Raw genomic sequence first — 14,234 nt, 5'->3', positions numbered from 1 at the left:
ATAACCGTCCTGAAAGTAATATTGTTCCATTAAATAAAACCTGCCCCACGTTGATTATGAACAACCTCAAAGCTATTAAATCTCCGACCTATTAAATAAAATCGCCTTTCGTCCTGGCAGTTCAATAGTATCAACAAGCTGTTTCTTTTTCGCCTGTTACATGATATAATGTCCAGCATATCGGCGTTTAAGCCGTATGAACAAACACCTTAGACATAAATGTATCTGTTTTAACTTTACGCCTTTTTGTAAAACAAAATTTAATCTTCACTAAACTGGCGGTTCAGTCGTATGAATACGCACCACTTATGTTATTATTTTTGTATAATATCTAATTGTTAGTATTTCCGTGTCATAGGATATGTTAATGAGTTCGCATTCTTAAACCCCTTTTTTGGTACTGTCATGCCATTTTTGTTTTTGTGAGGGGAGGGTTCAATTCCTGATTGAAGACCGAATTCGTGCGATATTTAAAACGGAACGTGGGTTTTGATTATTGAAGTATAATTCGGCAGCTAAGCTATAATATGCGACATTTGAAGTGTATATTATATTAGTTCACACAGACAAGTTTTCTAATGTCTGAGTAGAGACTGGCTTTTCTGGACCAAACCTACAAAAATAGGATCTTCTTCTTTTCTTATTTATTTCGACCTAATCTGGTAAAATTCGATTTCTAATGAATTTTCAAAATTGAGTGATACATTTTAACACAAAGGTGCTCCACGATAAAGCTAAACAATTTGGAAGTGCAGCATGTTTGAAGTTCGTAGGTCAGTAGCATAGATGACAAGTTCAAAAATGTGCCATAGTATTACATATTCAATATTCTACTGACAATAAGTAGGAAAACTGAGATCATTTAAAGGAGCTAAATCACTAATATTTGGGACCTAGAAATTGACAGAAATGGGTCGCAACGCTTATGTAATATGAATGTATATAAACTGATTTACATTCAATCGTTTCCGTTTTTACTCTAACTTCAAATCAGTTATGTTGGGCGAAATACGCCAGAAGTCTCAATCGAATGACAATCTCTAGCGTCTGGTTATTCCAGTCTACACCGATAGTATTTATTGTGCATGCTCTCCAGATATGACGTCACCGTTTGACATGACTTGTGGAATATGTCTAGCCTCATTTTTCGAGTCCCTTTTTACAAATGGCGCTGAAACGCATTATGTTACACGATTCGTGTACCAAAGGTAAAATGTTTATATTTTCTTAAAAATTGGATATCAGAAGCCCATCTTTTCCAGGTAAGATCATTGTTGATTTAAATTGACAAATAATTCGTGTTTTCAATGCCGAAGACTTTGGATGATATTGAGTTAAAGACTAAAAATTGGCTACATAATATTCGACACATTCATATCATTCGATTTGGTGTTGTATGTGGCTGTATACGACTTCGGTCGTCTAGGACTGTATGTGGTTATTTATCTATGATAGCAAACTGGTTCGTACGTGCGACATGTTATCCATTAGAGGTAGGATACAAATAACGGGGGAACAAATATACCTGTACACCGGTCCTTTCTAATATTGTCCTCGTCCGTCGTGTCGGTGATAACACTCACTTTGATATTGCGCTCCAGTAAGCTATATGCTTGGCTTAATATTCACACCCGATGTATGACTAATAATAAGTCCGATCTATGCTTTACCTAGTCTATTCATTCGACAGTTTCTAAAGGATATGTTGGCGTTTCGCCACATCCTTTGTTTTCCTTTGATTTTATTATTTTGATTCTTTCAAAATAAAAGCTATATAAATTATAAAGTTTCGGTTGAACTATTCACGCACATTAAATTATAATTAGGATAAAATGGAAATTATTTATATTGCTCGGTGCAGTGCGTACTGGAGTTACGTACATTGGAATAGAGGAGAATTGTGGGATATTCTGTTGGGGAGAGGGGTGCGGAACCACAGCCTCAAGCCCATTCCACTACAACTATGAGTAGCCTTCACAACAAAATCACAAGACTTGTTAGCAGTAAACTTGGGTCATGATGTAAAAAAGTTGAAAAATTTAAATCTAAAGATTGAGAAGTATACAGTAACGCGTGTGTTTTGAAAAAGTCAAACTCATTTGATCAACAAAAGAAATAGCCCTGTTATGACCTAAAATTCTCTAAAAGATGTTCAATAAATTATCAGCTTGAATTATTTTTTATGAAGGGTGTTAATTGTGTAAAATATACGGTCATATTATCACAGTTGCTATAATGTTATGTTGACAATCGTTTCGCTCCATAAAAAACAAACCGAAATCCGAAATGAGTTTCAACAATTTTTATTTATCAGAATAACAAATGAACTCAACACCAGAATAACAAGTAAACAAACTTAACACCAGAATAACAAGTAAACAAACTTAACACCAGAATAACAAGTAAACAAATTCAACAACAATTCAACAAGCAAATAAAGGAGTAGGGTAAATTATACGGATTAGTATTGCACTAAAGAAAGTACTGAATTAACTTTACGCATAGCATCAGCAACTTGAACAAAATGTCCTCGATTAACATTTTAACAAAATGTCCTCGATTAAAATTTTAACAAAATGCCTTCGATTAAAATTTTAACAAAATGTCCTTGATTAACAATTTAACAAAATGTCCTTGATTAACATTTTAACAAAATATCACCGACTAATTTTTCAACAAAATGTCTCCGATTAATTTTTCAACAAAATGTCTCCGATTAATTTTTCAACAAAATGTCTCCGATTAATTTTTCAACAAAATGTCTCCGATTGATTTTTCAACAAAATGCTCCGATTAATTTTTCAACAAAATGTCTCCGATTGATTTTTCAACAAAATGTCTCCGATTGATTTTTCAACAAAATGTCTCCGATTGATTTTTCAACAAAATGTCTCCGATTGATTTTTCAACAAAATGTACACTTCTTTCCTTTCTTAAATATCGTTAATAAGCCAGTAGATGATGCCAATGAATTAGCTCTACTTCTGGTTTGTGTTGATGTGGATTTCTGTTTAGGGGTGGACAGCGTCATTTTATTCTCTCGGTCACTACATGAACCACTGGGCACTACCATATTCTCGTGACAAAAAGCAGAGTTGAGGAAATTGTGCAGACGATTTTTGATCTGTTTATGCTGTCTATATAAAAAGCTGTCTTTTCTCTTTAATGAAGCTTGTTTTATCCTGAATATTTCCATGTTTCTTTTTAAACATCTGCCTCTAAAACCATGTTCAGTTTTTAATTGTCTGTCAAGTGATATTTGCTGTAAAAAAAAATAATAAAATCAAAATTAATGTTGACCTTTTTAGTCATTTTATTTGGATCACCACCCTTTGCTCCATTTATAAATCAAAACCTTGCAATTTGTCCTTATTCACCGATCGATTGTACTAAAGTTTTTTTTAAATGGTGAAATCGTTGCACATTTAATTTAACTAAAATAGGCTTTCCTGGATAGTGAAATGCGTCTAGCTTCAATTGCCAAATATTACTTACCTCAATTTTGATGTAAGGTAGAATATCGCTAAAAGAAACATCCATGAGTTCTCCGCTATCCATGCTTTCACAACCATCAGCGGGTGTACGGGGAGGTAACTCTTCAAACAATTGACAGCTCATGGTGAATATTTCAGAAAACGAGGACGGAAAGTGCGCTATTCAAATAGAATTAATGTAATGATGAACATTCGTCACTCTCTCTTATAAAGGAGAGCGGATGATTAAACGACCCCTTTGATCTCCAATCCATTACTTGATTAATCCCATCACTGATGAGGTTATCAAAGGTTGGCACCGACACGATAATATGTGGTTTCTTAATAATCTTCCAATAAAACAATATCGTTACGGCATGCGGAAAGGTAACCTAAAGATAACTAAAATCACAAAAGAGAGCGGGTGGTTAAACAACCTCTTTCGTCTTTAATGAAGCCATCGATTAATCCAATTAGTAATGAAGATATCAAAGGGGATTACCGACAGGGTACACCTTGGTTTCTTCTTAATCGCCAGGTAAGATAAACAATAGCAGGAACCAGGGAACCCAGTTAACAAAGATAACACTCTTCTAAGATCAAAGAAGAACGCTAAACATAATAATTACGTAAAATAAATATTCAAGGATGTGGATTCCTATTTAAATATATTTATTGGAAATAATCACGCGAACAGTTTTTGATTTGTAAATAATCAACAAGTCCAGCTATGTGTCTTTTACTGCGAGAATTTCGCTTTTTCACACAAAGCAAGCGGATTCTTTTCTCACTGCAGGTTTTTTCTATCCGCTTTGGTGATACCAAACATCAATGAGCTGGACCTCCTCCTTTAACTTGATTTTATTAAAGAAGTGGGAAAATGAGACGCACTCTCACCTCACGACAGCGAATTTTACCACCGTGGTTTAAAGTGACATTTTGATATACAAGAACGTTTTCATTGTTTTACCCTTTTTTAAATTATTCTTATTTGAAAAGCTTAAAAAGTCAGCCTGTTCATTATATCGTGTATAATGATGTATTGGACGTTCAATTTGTTTGTATTAAAGAACACTCTTTTCATTTTGTCTGCGATATCATCCTTTGTGGAAGCGGACGTTACGGATCTTTACATCCATTAATCGTTTTAGTTCTTATTTAACAACAAGAGTCTGACCAAGTTCGGCCATGGTCGCCATGTAGTTACCCAATCTGTAAGTTGAACACCTCAACACTGGAGCAAAACATTATATACAACCAGTATCCGTAGACAGGAACGGATTGGTAGTTCTGCATGCGATAATTTTGTAGGAATCTTTAATTGCATAGCACTAAGAGACAATTGAGACAATAACTCGCCAGATTCTATACTTATCTTTTTTATCCAACCAACTTTAAATGACATTGAAAGAGTATATGTATGTAAATCGCTACATAAATCACTGTTAGCCATAATATTTGTAGAGTGCAGGTCGGCCTGAATCCAGTCCGAAAGAATAATAAATATTTATTTATTACCAATTTAATAAACAACACAATAAAAAAAAAAGATTAAAAGGGAAACCCCACAACTTTACAATATATAATAATTTATTGTTAAATATAGATGTATATGTGTTTAATAATATACGCGCTTATAAAATCTGATTCAAGGGGAGATAATTGATAACAGAGAGAGAGAGAGAGAAAGAGAGAGAGAGAGAGAGAGGTGAGGGTGGGGGTAATGTCCACTCGAGTATTCAGTAAGATGTCGGCCTATACGTTTATTGTTAATTTGTAATAACCTTTTTATTGTTCATTAATTTTGTTACTGGATATACAATGATTGAAATGAAATGAAATGGGGTTTAACGTCCTACTGGCCTTCCCCAACTGGACTAATGAAGATACAGTGTGCTATGAGGGAAATTTTGTCCGGACAGCGACGCTAAGGCCTACTCTTATATCGAATTCCAACTGCCAAGGGATCTTTTATGTTCTCGCCAATGTGTACGCGCGACCTCTGGTTTTCGCACCTTCCGAACGACTAGACAGCTGTCCTCTCCAGGTCCCCCATCCTGCACCACTGACGGAAAACTACGACGGAAAATGATTGTAATGGTTATTATGTCATGTATTTATCATTGTTAAATAGCTGCAGTCTGACACCAAAAAACAATTAACTCTTTATAACAAAATAGCATAATTAATAAGTATGCATATACACGCCAGAATAATTTATCCTCATTAATCCTACTAATTATTGAAATATGCATATTAATTCTAACTTGCAATTCTTGAATAATGGTCATTGTTTATCTTGCTATATCATCAGTTATTGTAAACAAATGTTATTTTAGTAGTCAACCAATGTAAGAATTAAGAGTTTTAAAACGTTGTATTTGAGAAATATTGAGGTATGTAAGGATAATAAAGATTGTAAATGACCATGCTATTAGCCTGTCTGGACATGATTGGATTTTAATAAATTAATACTACTTTAATAACATTAGGTAACACGGTCCGGTTTTTATACGTCAGTCCGTCAATGCCATCTAAGGAAATTTACTTTTATGGGTTGGAGACTTAGAGGCAAAGAAGGGCATCGAATCCAAACTACGGGTATTCATCGACACTTGTCTAAGAAGGATTCTGCGTATAAGATCTTTTTACCGGGTCTTAAACTAGAAATTGTGGGAAACCAGAAAACCATAAATGAATATATCAAAGAAAGCAATCAGGCATATACGTGAGTCATGTATTGGATTGAAACCAACAGGCCAGGCGAAAGTGAGGGCGTGCAATGATGATATGGAGAAGAAACCGAACCGCAAATTGAAGAACATTAATGTATCATAGTGAAAATCAAAGAGAGTAGGTTTGTTCAATAATCGAGCGAAGGTCATGATATGTTCTACTGAGACACCGTTCTGATCTAACAGCTATAAGTTTTAACTATAAAGCCGTGTACATGGTAAGGCATGTTTACCCCTAAGCTAATCTGAGGCGTACAGCGATGTTGTCCTGGTGTAAAAACCCATGTCTTTGGTAGGCAGTAGGTGTTGTACTGTAATCAATGAGATTTCGTGATGACCGAGGCCCAACACATTGATTGTGTGCCCCACAAGGCTCGAGGTATAGGGTCCAGTTTAAATATGAAATGAATACCCAGGACCATAGCCCCACTCACCACACCCCTACATAGTACGGTAAGTAATACTTCAACATAATACATAAAACAACGAGTAACTTTAACATGAATAACATATAGTAAAATATAAACAAACATTTAACTACATTCTGATCCCCACAAAGAATAATTAAATATACATCATATAATTTGTCTGCATAAACTTGGTGATGTTTTTGATTTAAAGGTGAACTTCCACATTTCACAAGATAGTTTATCAAAGCAGGTATAAATATGCAAATCGGAAGACAAAACGTATAGCAATGGTCTTTTTGTTTTTGCCCTCCTCTTCGTTAGTCCGGTTAATACAAAAAAGTAGGACGTTAAATCCTATTTTAGTCCTTCCTTTATACTTGGCACGCATAAAATCATTCGTATCTTTCATTTAAAAAGAGAAGTCCGACACGTCACATTTGTCGACGATTATCACTTCGGTGGAAGCGGCCGTTAAACACCCACGTCACATCTGGTTTATCCAGTTTACACATGCAAATCAGTATAGTCAACAGGTCTTTAAATGCTTAAAAGTTTCAGCATAAAACATTGGCATATCCGTAATAATTAACAACACACGTGCGTGTGCTACGAAAACTCGGGTTACAAAAGATTTGGTTAATAATTATACGCCCCCCTCCGCACACGGTTTATATATCTCCATAGTGATTGACCATATTGACAGCTAATAGAACGCACTCAGTCTTTGCAGTATAAACTCCAATTGGACGTTCACTCTAACGTGAAGGTATACACGTTTGTGTTTCTTGCCCTAGTGTTGTCACATTGCTATTTTTGTATAATTAGTTGTGTATATGTGTATTATTATATCTTGTATATAGATATTAGTTTGTGTTATATACAGATGAATGTAATACATATTGTATTCTTCTCTAAACACATTTATACAGTACATATTCCAGTTGTGAGTTGCATAAAACTGACCGAACATCGATTCTTCTTACTTGACTGTATATAAATAATTCCTAAATTTGTCTTTTTATGTAAAAACAAAGTTGACATGACGTTAACTGTGGGTAACTGACGTCATTGAGTCTTTCTCTTGATATGCTGGGGGTGGTATAACAGTATCTACTCGAGTGTAAGGGGGTGGGGAATGTTTATATGGCGGAGGGGCTATACCAGACACTTGTGTATATTCTGTTGTGGCTACCCCTGAAAAGATAAAAAAAAGAAGACGCTGATTTTATTAACTGAGATAGACCTAGGGAAATGAAATGACGTTTTAACGTCCTTCTCTTCTGCTCCCTACTCTTATATCGAATTCCAACTGCTTAGGGTTTATTTTTCCCATGGTACCCAAAATGTACACGGAACCTTGTTTTTGGTTTTTTTGTCCCGATGAACGACTATACGTGAAAATGAAATAGGGTTTAACGTTTTACTGTTCCGCCCTGATTGCGCTAATGAAGACGGGCGTACGCCATGTAGTGTGCTATGAGGGATATCTTTCCTGGACAGTCGCGCAGTGGCCTACTCTTATATCGAATTTCAACTGCCAAGGTTTCTTTTACGTGGACGCCACGGTTGTTTCGTCCCAAGAGATAAAGCACCATTTGGCAAAGGTTCCAAGGCTTTTCATTTCGAATTTCGAACCTTTACAGACAATCCAATGAAAAAGTGTGTTTAAGTATAGAAATGTGACGAAATGGTCAAAATCGCTTGCCAGAAAATTTTTGCTCTGAATATTGAGTCGTTCGGATCGCTAGATTTGCCTTGGGCAAGTTGCCTCATTTTTTATAGCCCACTACAAACCTGTTGTAATACTTTGATTATTTGATGTTCTACTTTCTTGTTTACTTTTCAACCAACGTCTCCATGCTATATATGACAATCCTGATAGTAATGTTAACAGAAGAAGAATTGCTACCCTGAAAAACAAATTTATTTACGTTTATATAGACATGTTATAACACAAAGGTATTTTGAAATGATGTTAAAAACCCCATCCCAAAACATGTCGATGTTTTTGGGAGGATCAATATATTATGGTGTTCGTATATCTAGCAGTGTCAGGAAACTGAAGGATCCAGAAGGCGACTCAACTCTGTGATCGAATTCTGACTATCGGTACACTGGTGATCTCTCCCCCCCCCCCCCCATAATTTACCTCCTAGTTTAAAATTCTAAAAAACAAACATCTTTGGCCACCATCGTCAAATATGGCTATGGGGTTTCTTCCCGACGGACCTTTAATATGATCAACGAGACATAAATTATCCTCGAATAAAACAAAACGGCCAAGAATGCTAGAGATACATGTAGTTATTAATGTTACAACCTACCAGAAATACCAAAGTGTATATACTTCAGCATCTGTTTCACAACAATCATCACGACAACATTTTTCGGATTCTTTACACCTGTAAAATAATAAAATATTTAAAGGTATACTTCCTTCAGAGCAACGCCTGGCTCTGGGCAGTTAACTCATGCTAATAATTTATAGTTTTCCTAGTACATTTAGTTACAAATATCACACTTACAGTTAAAATAAGTTTAAATGATCTAAATATGCTAAGCATTTCTATGAATGTTTTAAATACCACCAAATCTGTCTGCCATAATCGCATTGCACAGCTGTGACGTTACTCAAATGTTCTTCAACATTATTAGATACCTACGCCGGGGTGGGGATGGGGGAGTCACGGTGGCGCAGTCAGAATAGCACCGGTTCACAAACCACCAGATCCCGAGATCGATCATCGATCTTAGTGCAGTTGGCCGAGATTCGCTCGGGATTTTACACCCTGGTTTCCCATGTCAGAGATATAGTATAGGGTGGGACGAAAAAACAGAGGTAAGTTCTGCGTGTACACATATAAAACAAACACTAACGATTGGAATTCGAAGCCAAAAGCCCCCATAGTATTGCACGGTGTTTACATGTTTCGTAATCTCGGCTAAACTTCAGATCCTTTTGCATGTGTATTTCTTCTTTGATGGAGTACAGAATCAAAATAGACAGGGGCTCCGTAGCTCACCGACTTAAAAGTTTTCCAGGCAATCTGGCAGCAAGACTACAAGGTGTGGCTATTTTCAGGTATAAATCAATTACTAATTGTGAAGTAAAACATATTTGGCCTTAAATATGAAAGGCCTAGTTAAGGTTATTCATATCCTGCATTGTATTCATGAATCATATCCTGTAACTTCGGGCCTCCGCACTTTCAACAACAGTGTAATTGAATAATAATCCTGTCATTAATATCCTGATATCAACAGTGTTAATATTACCCCCCCCCCCCCTCATAATACATGCCATTAATTTCCTTATATCAACAGTGTTAATCCCCCCCCCCCCATAATACATGCCATTAATATCCTGATATCAACAGTGTTAATATTACCCCCCCCCCCCCATAATACATGCCATTAATTTCCTGATATCAACAGTGTTAATATTACCCTCGCCCACCCCACAATCGTCTCTAACGGTGGTCACTTACCTGAATGTTCTATAATTTCCATACAAACCAAACGTACATAACCGCCCATACACCTGAAACATAGTTCCCCGTATAATGTTAGTAACACTAGGATCGGACTACATGTATTAGATTTAAACTGGGGGCCGCTGGGCTCAGTATACTTCACTAATTATTACTGTTTATCCAGTCACAGCTACAGTTGCAAAACATGGTTTTAAATTATACCAATATGTGTTTGTTAAAATCATTCGAAGCGGAACGATTGTTTGCACTCGATGTACATTTAATTTGTCTACAAACGGTTTCTATGTTACGGATGGGCAAGGTCAAATGATATATTAATACTGTGTGTCTTGTATCAACATAATCCAACTGTGGAATGGAATGGTTTTTAAAGTCCCGTTAATAGGTTATTTCACTCAATTTGCGACTAACATGTGGTGAATTCTATTTCAACGATAACATGTGCGGAGGGGGTCACAAACAATGGCGTTTCCGCCTACTCTTATTGGAGTTCCAGCTGACAAGGCTTTTTACGTGCATGCCTAGAAATATACGGGCACACCTCGGGCTTTCGTCCCACCCGAACGACTAGACACGATTCCTTGCAGATGTCACCCTTCCTCGTCTTCTTTAGTCAGGTAGGTACAAAAAGTTAAAACATCACCAATTCACTAATATGGTATGATAATTGTTCGACAGTGGTGTTTTCGCCTGGTCTTCTTGAATTACAACTGGCAATGGTTCTTTAACGTGCATGCCAATAAATATACGGGCGGACCTCCGGTTTTTGCCCATCCGAACGACTAGGCGCGATTCCCTTTCCAACCCAGCAGATGCCCCCTTGACCGTCTTGTTTAATCCGGTCGCCAATTCACTTATTGAGTATGGTATGATAATTGTTCGACTTGCTCTGATTGCTTCATGGAAAATTTTAAGCTATAGTGTAATACATAAGAGCCAAATCTATTGCAGATCTTCCTTCTGGCTTTAAATTATATAGATATTATTATTTGGACATTTATTCACATGTCAAGCCCCTAATCAACTCTCTAGGTGCATCAGACAATGTCTTCCACATCTTCGTTTGACGTTAAAATGGAAAATTGAGGATTCGCTTCAAGATACATTATGTAAGATATAGATAAAGGGCTAGCCATTCTTTCTATAGTAGTTCGAAAATAGATAATGTAAAGTGAATAATTTGAAAATTTCATTCAAATTACTCTATTGCGAGCGAAGATATTAGCCTTTGAAGGTTTAACAAGACGTGTGCAATAATTTCAACCACCGTACTGGTTATTTGAAGCTAAGTCTCGCTCCTCCATTTTTAGCTTAAATCAGAATATGGCTGAACTGTTCTAATCTATTTAATATCAGAGAAATCCGATGCCATCGCGAGTTGATTATGGTCTGGATAAGTTAATTAATGCCTAATTAATAATTTAGAAAACATTTCAGGCCTAAAGAAAGACCTGCAATAGGCAGATTTAGGTCTTGCTATATAATGTATGTTTAATATTGTAGCATTCATACTATTTACGCTATTTCTTGTCAAAACTTCAAACATTTATACCATCTCTCAAAATCAAAATAAGGTATTTTGACTGAAATTTTCACTATCTATTTTTAGACTATTATAGCAAGAACAACAAGCTCTTTATCTAAATCTTACATAATGCATCGTTAAATTGACATACAGCCAATAGAAAACTTGTTTCATTCTATCTTAAATGGGACAGAACATTCCGAAAAGAGCTGAAGTGTCATGGTTTTCCATGATCCGAAAAATAGTCAATGAACATTATTTGAGAAACAGATGAATTTTAATATTTCTTCTTTTTTTTTTTGGGGGGGGGGGCAGTTTTTATTTAATGTTAAAACCGAGTTTGCAAGGGTAACTAAATAGAAAGTTATTGTGGCTATACACTGGACCAAATCACCCTCTGCCTACTTCTTTTTCTGCCGTTTAATCGCAGTCTACTGTACGTTTAATCATCTCAATGTTCTCAAAACCGTTTTCTGGTAAGATCGGGTGTCTACTTTCCAAGATTGGCATAATTCTATTTGGAAATCTCTAATTAACAATCGGATAAAAAAAATACTTTAGTGGGAATGTATCTTTAATACAAACGTACAAAAACTCATTGGCTACGAATTAGTGGGATATGGCATAGATTGCTACATGCCTACATGGACCCGACTATAAATCATATAGCCTATAGGACTACGTGTACACCTACTACCAGAGTCCTACAGATAACTTTAAACAAGCAACCGTACTTAATTATACGAAGGTAAATTTCATCACAGTAAACGACAAATCTAATAAATCCGCTTGACTCCACTTAGTCATCATCTCGATATGGTACTACCAAAACATGGTTATCCCGTTTTATGATAGAGCCACTTTCTTAGTATCGATTTTTCCTAGCTTGAAATTAAATATATGGTATCCAGGATATCCCTGACCATTAGAACGATGCGTATAAGCCTACATTCCAACGTTTAATATTTACGTTTAATATCAATAAATATTTGTAAATAAATAATAGACTTACCACAGTCATGGGTAAATACAGCGTTGCTTGGTACCTAGCCATTACGATGCTCCCGTCTTAAATTGCTCGCATTTCTCTTGTTTCTGACAGTATATCCAGGAATAGATTCGTAATAACCATAATACTACATCTGCACTGATCGAGTGCCAATACACTGCCAACTGTCAGCTTCCCTTGCTTGCTATTATACTGTGCAAACGTAACGACACGGTGAATCTCTGAACAGATATCTTTCGGTTTAACAGTTCTGCTGAGAAGCTCGACGCGATCCTGTGTGGCCTAATAAATCCCCACACGTAACAACACTAAGTTACAAATAAATACCCTGGTCCTTTTTGGTTCAATACCAATATAATACATGCCATTTATCATGTACACACTGCTTTTATGTTACTCAATAGTGTTGAAAGACTGGTCATAGACGTCTACTTGATACTATCTACACTGTAAAATATGTATTAACAGTTTTATCAGCTAATATACTAGGTGTTGTAATGGAGCTGTTGTTGTTTGGCGGTGTGGGTTGAAAGCAGCTAAATGTTATTTAAAAATAACACGCGACAATAATACATTGTTTTGCAATGAATAAGAAAAGGCTTTAATATTGACACCAGAAAACCTACAGAAATCTTACACCCGTCGCCACCATTAGAATTTCTATCCATCTTTAAATTTGATAAAGCAAATATATGAATATAACTGACTTATTTATATTATTCTTATACCTCATTATAAATGGAATGATATCAGGTCCATGGCTAGCGGTGGGGTGAGGGTGGGGCATGGGGGCAGCTGCCCCCCCCCCCCACTGGAAAAAATCGCAACACGAAGCCAACGACCAACGTGCCCATATCAGTATGGGCGTAGCATAAAGCCGGTTGACCTTGGTTGTGCACCCATGACGAGATTGGCGGGGCGCTTGGTTTTATGGGCGCCTCGCCAATCATGTTGTTATATATGAGGCGCCCCCCCCCTTCCCCCCTCCAAACTTGATTGATAGGGCGCCCAAAACGGTGTGGGGTGCCTTATCCCGAAGGGGTGCCCATAATGACATGATAGGTGAGGCCCCTTATAATGATAATATAATATGATTGTTGGGCCGCACATAATGTATAATGCCGGGTTAGGCGCCCACGACTTGATCAATGGGGCGCCCAAAACGACATGATTGGTGGGGTGTATCATCCCGGGGTGGGGGTGGTGGGGGGGGTGCCCATAATGCCGAGATTGGTGGGCCGCCCACGATGAAACCAACCATAAGAAAGCCAACTGGAGATATTGGGAAATTTTCCAGGTCAAATTCACGATGGGGGTAAGACTGATCTAAGCTAGCACCAGGCGTGCAAATCCTATTTTCCAAAATTTTCTGGGGGAAGAGCATCCTAGATCCCCAGAAGCCCTTACATCTCGCCCCACCCAAAATGTTTGGGCTAGCTACGAGCCTGGATGTCCTGGAAAAAGTTATATAAAATGAAATGAAATGAAAGTAAATGAGTTTTAACGTCCAACGGTTCTGCTCCGACTGGCCTAATGCAGACGGGCATACGTCATGAAGTGTGCTATTGGGGAAATCGTGCCCGGACAG

The 14,234-nt window shown here is 36.9% G+C and overlaps 1 long non-coding RNA gene across 1 annotated transcript; it reads right to left on the bottom strand.

The window, feature by feature from the left end:
* Nucleotides 1-4,967: 4,967 nt before the first annotated feature.
* Nucleotides 4,968-13,021, bottom strand: LOC126831500 (uncharacterized). The gene is made up of 5 exons (XR_007684183.2): nt 12,650-13,021; nt 10,107-10,159; nt 8,943-9,020; nt 8,413-8,528; nt 4,968-7,812 (listed from the first exon to the last, which is right to left on the bottom strand). It is a non-coding gene; the product is annotated as an uncharacterized LOC126831500 (long non-coding RNA).
* Between the last annotated feature and the right edge of the window lie 1,213 nt (nt 13,022-14,234).

The sequence above is a fragment of the Patella vulgata genome, chromosome 9 (assembly GCF_932274485.2).
Source record: "Patella vulgata chromosome 9, xgPatVulg1.2, whole genome shotgun sequence".
Taxonomy (NCBI): Eukaryota; Metazoa; Mollusca; class Gastropoda; family Patellidae; genus Patella; species Patella vulgata.
Note: the sequence above shows the minus strand (reverse complement) of the source record. Positions and strands in the feature narration are given on the sequence as shown.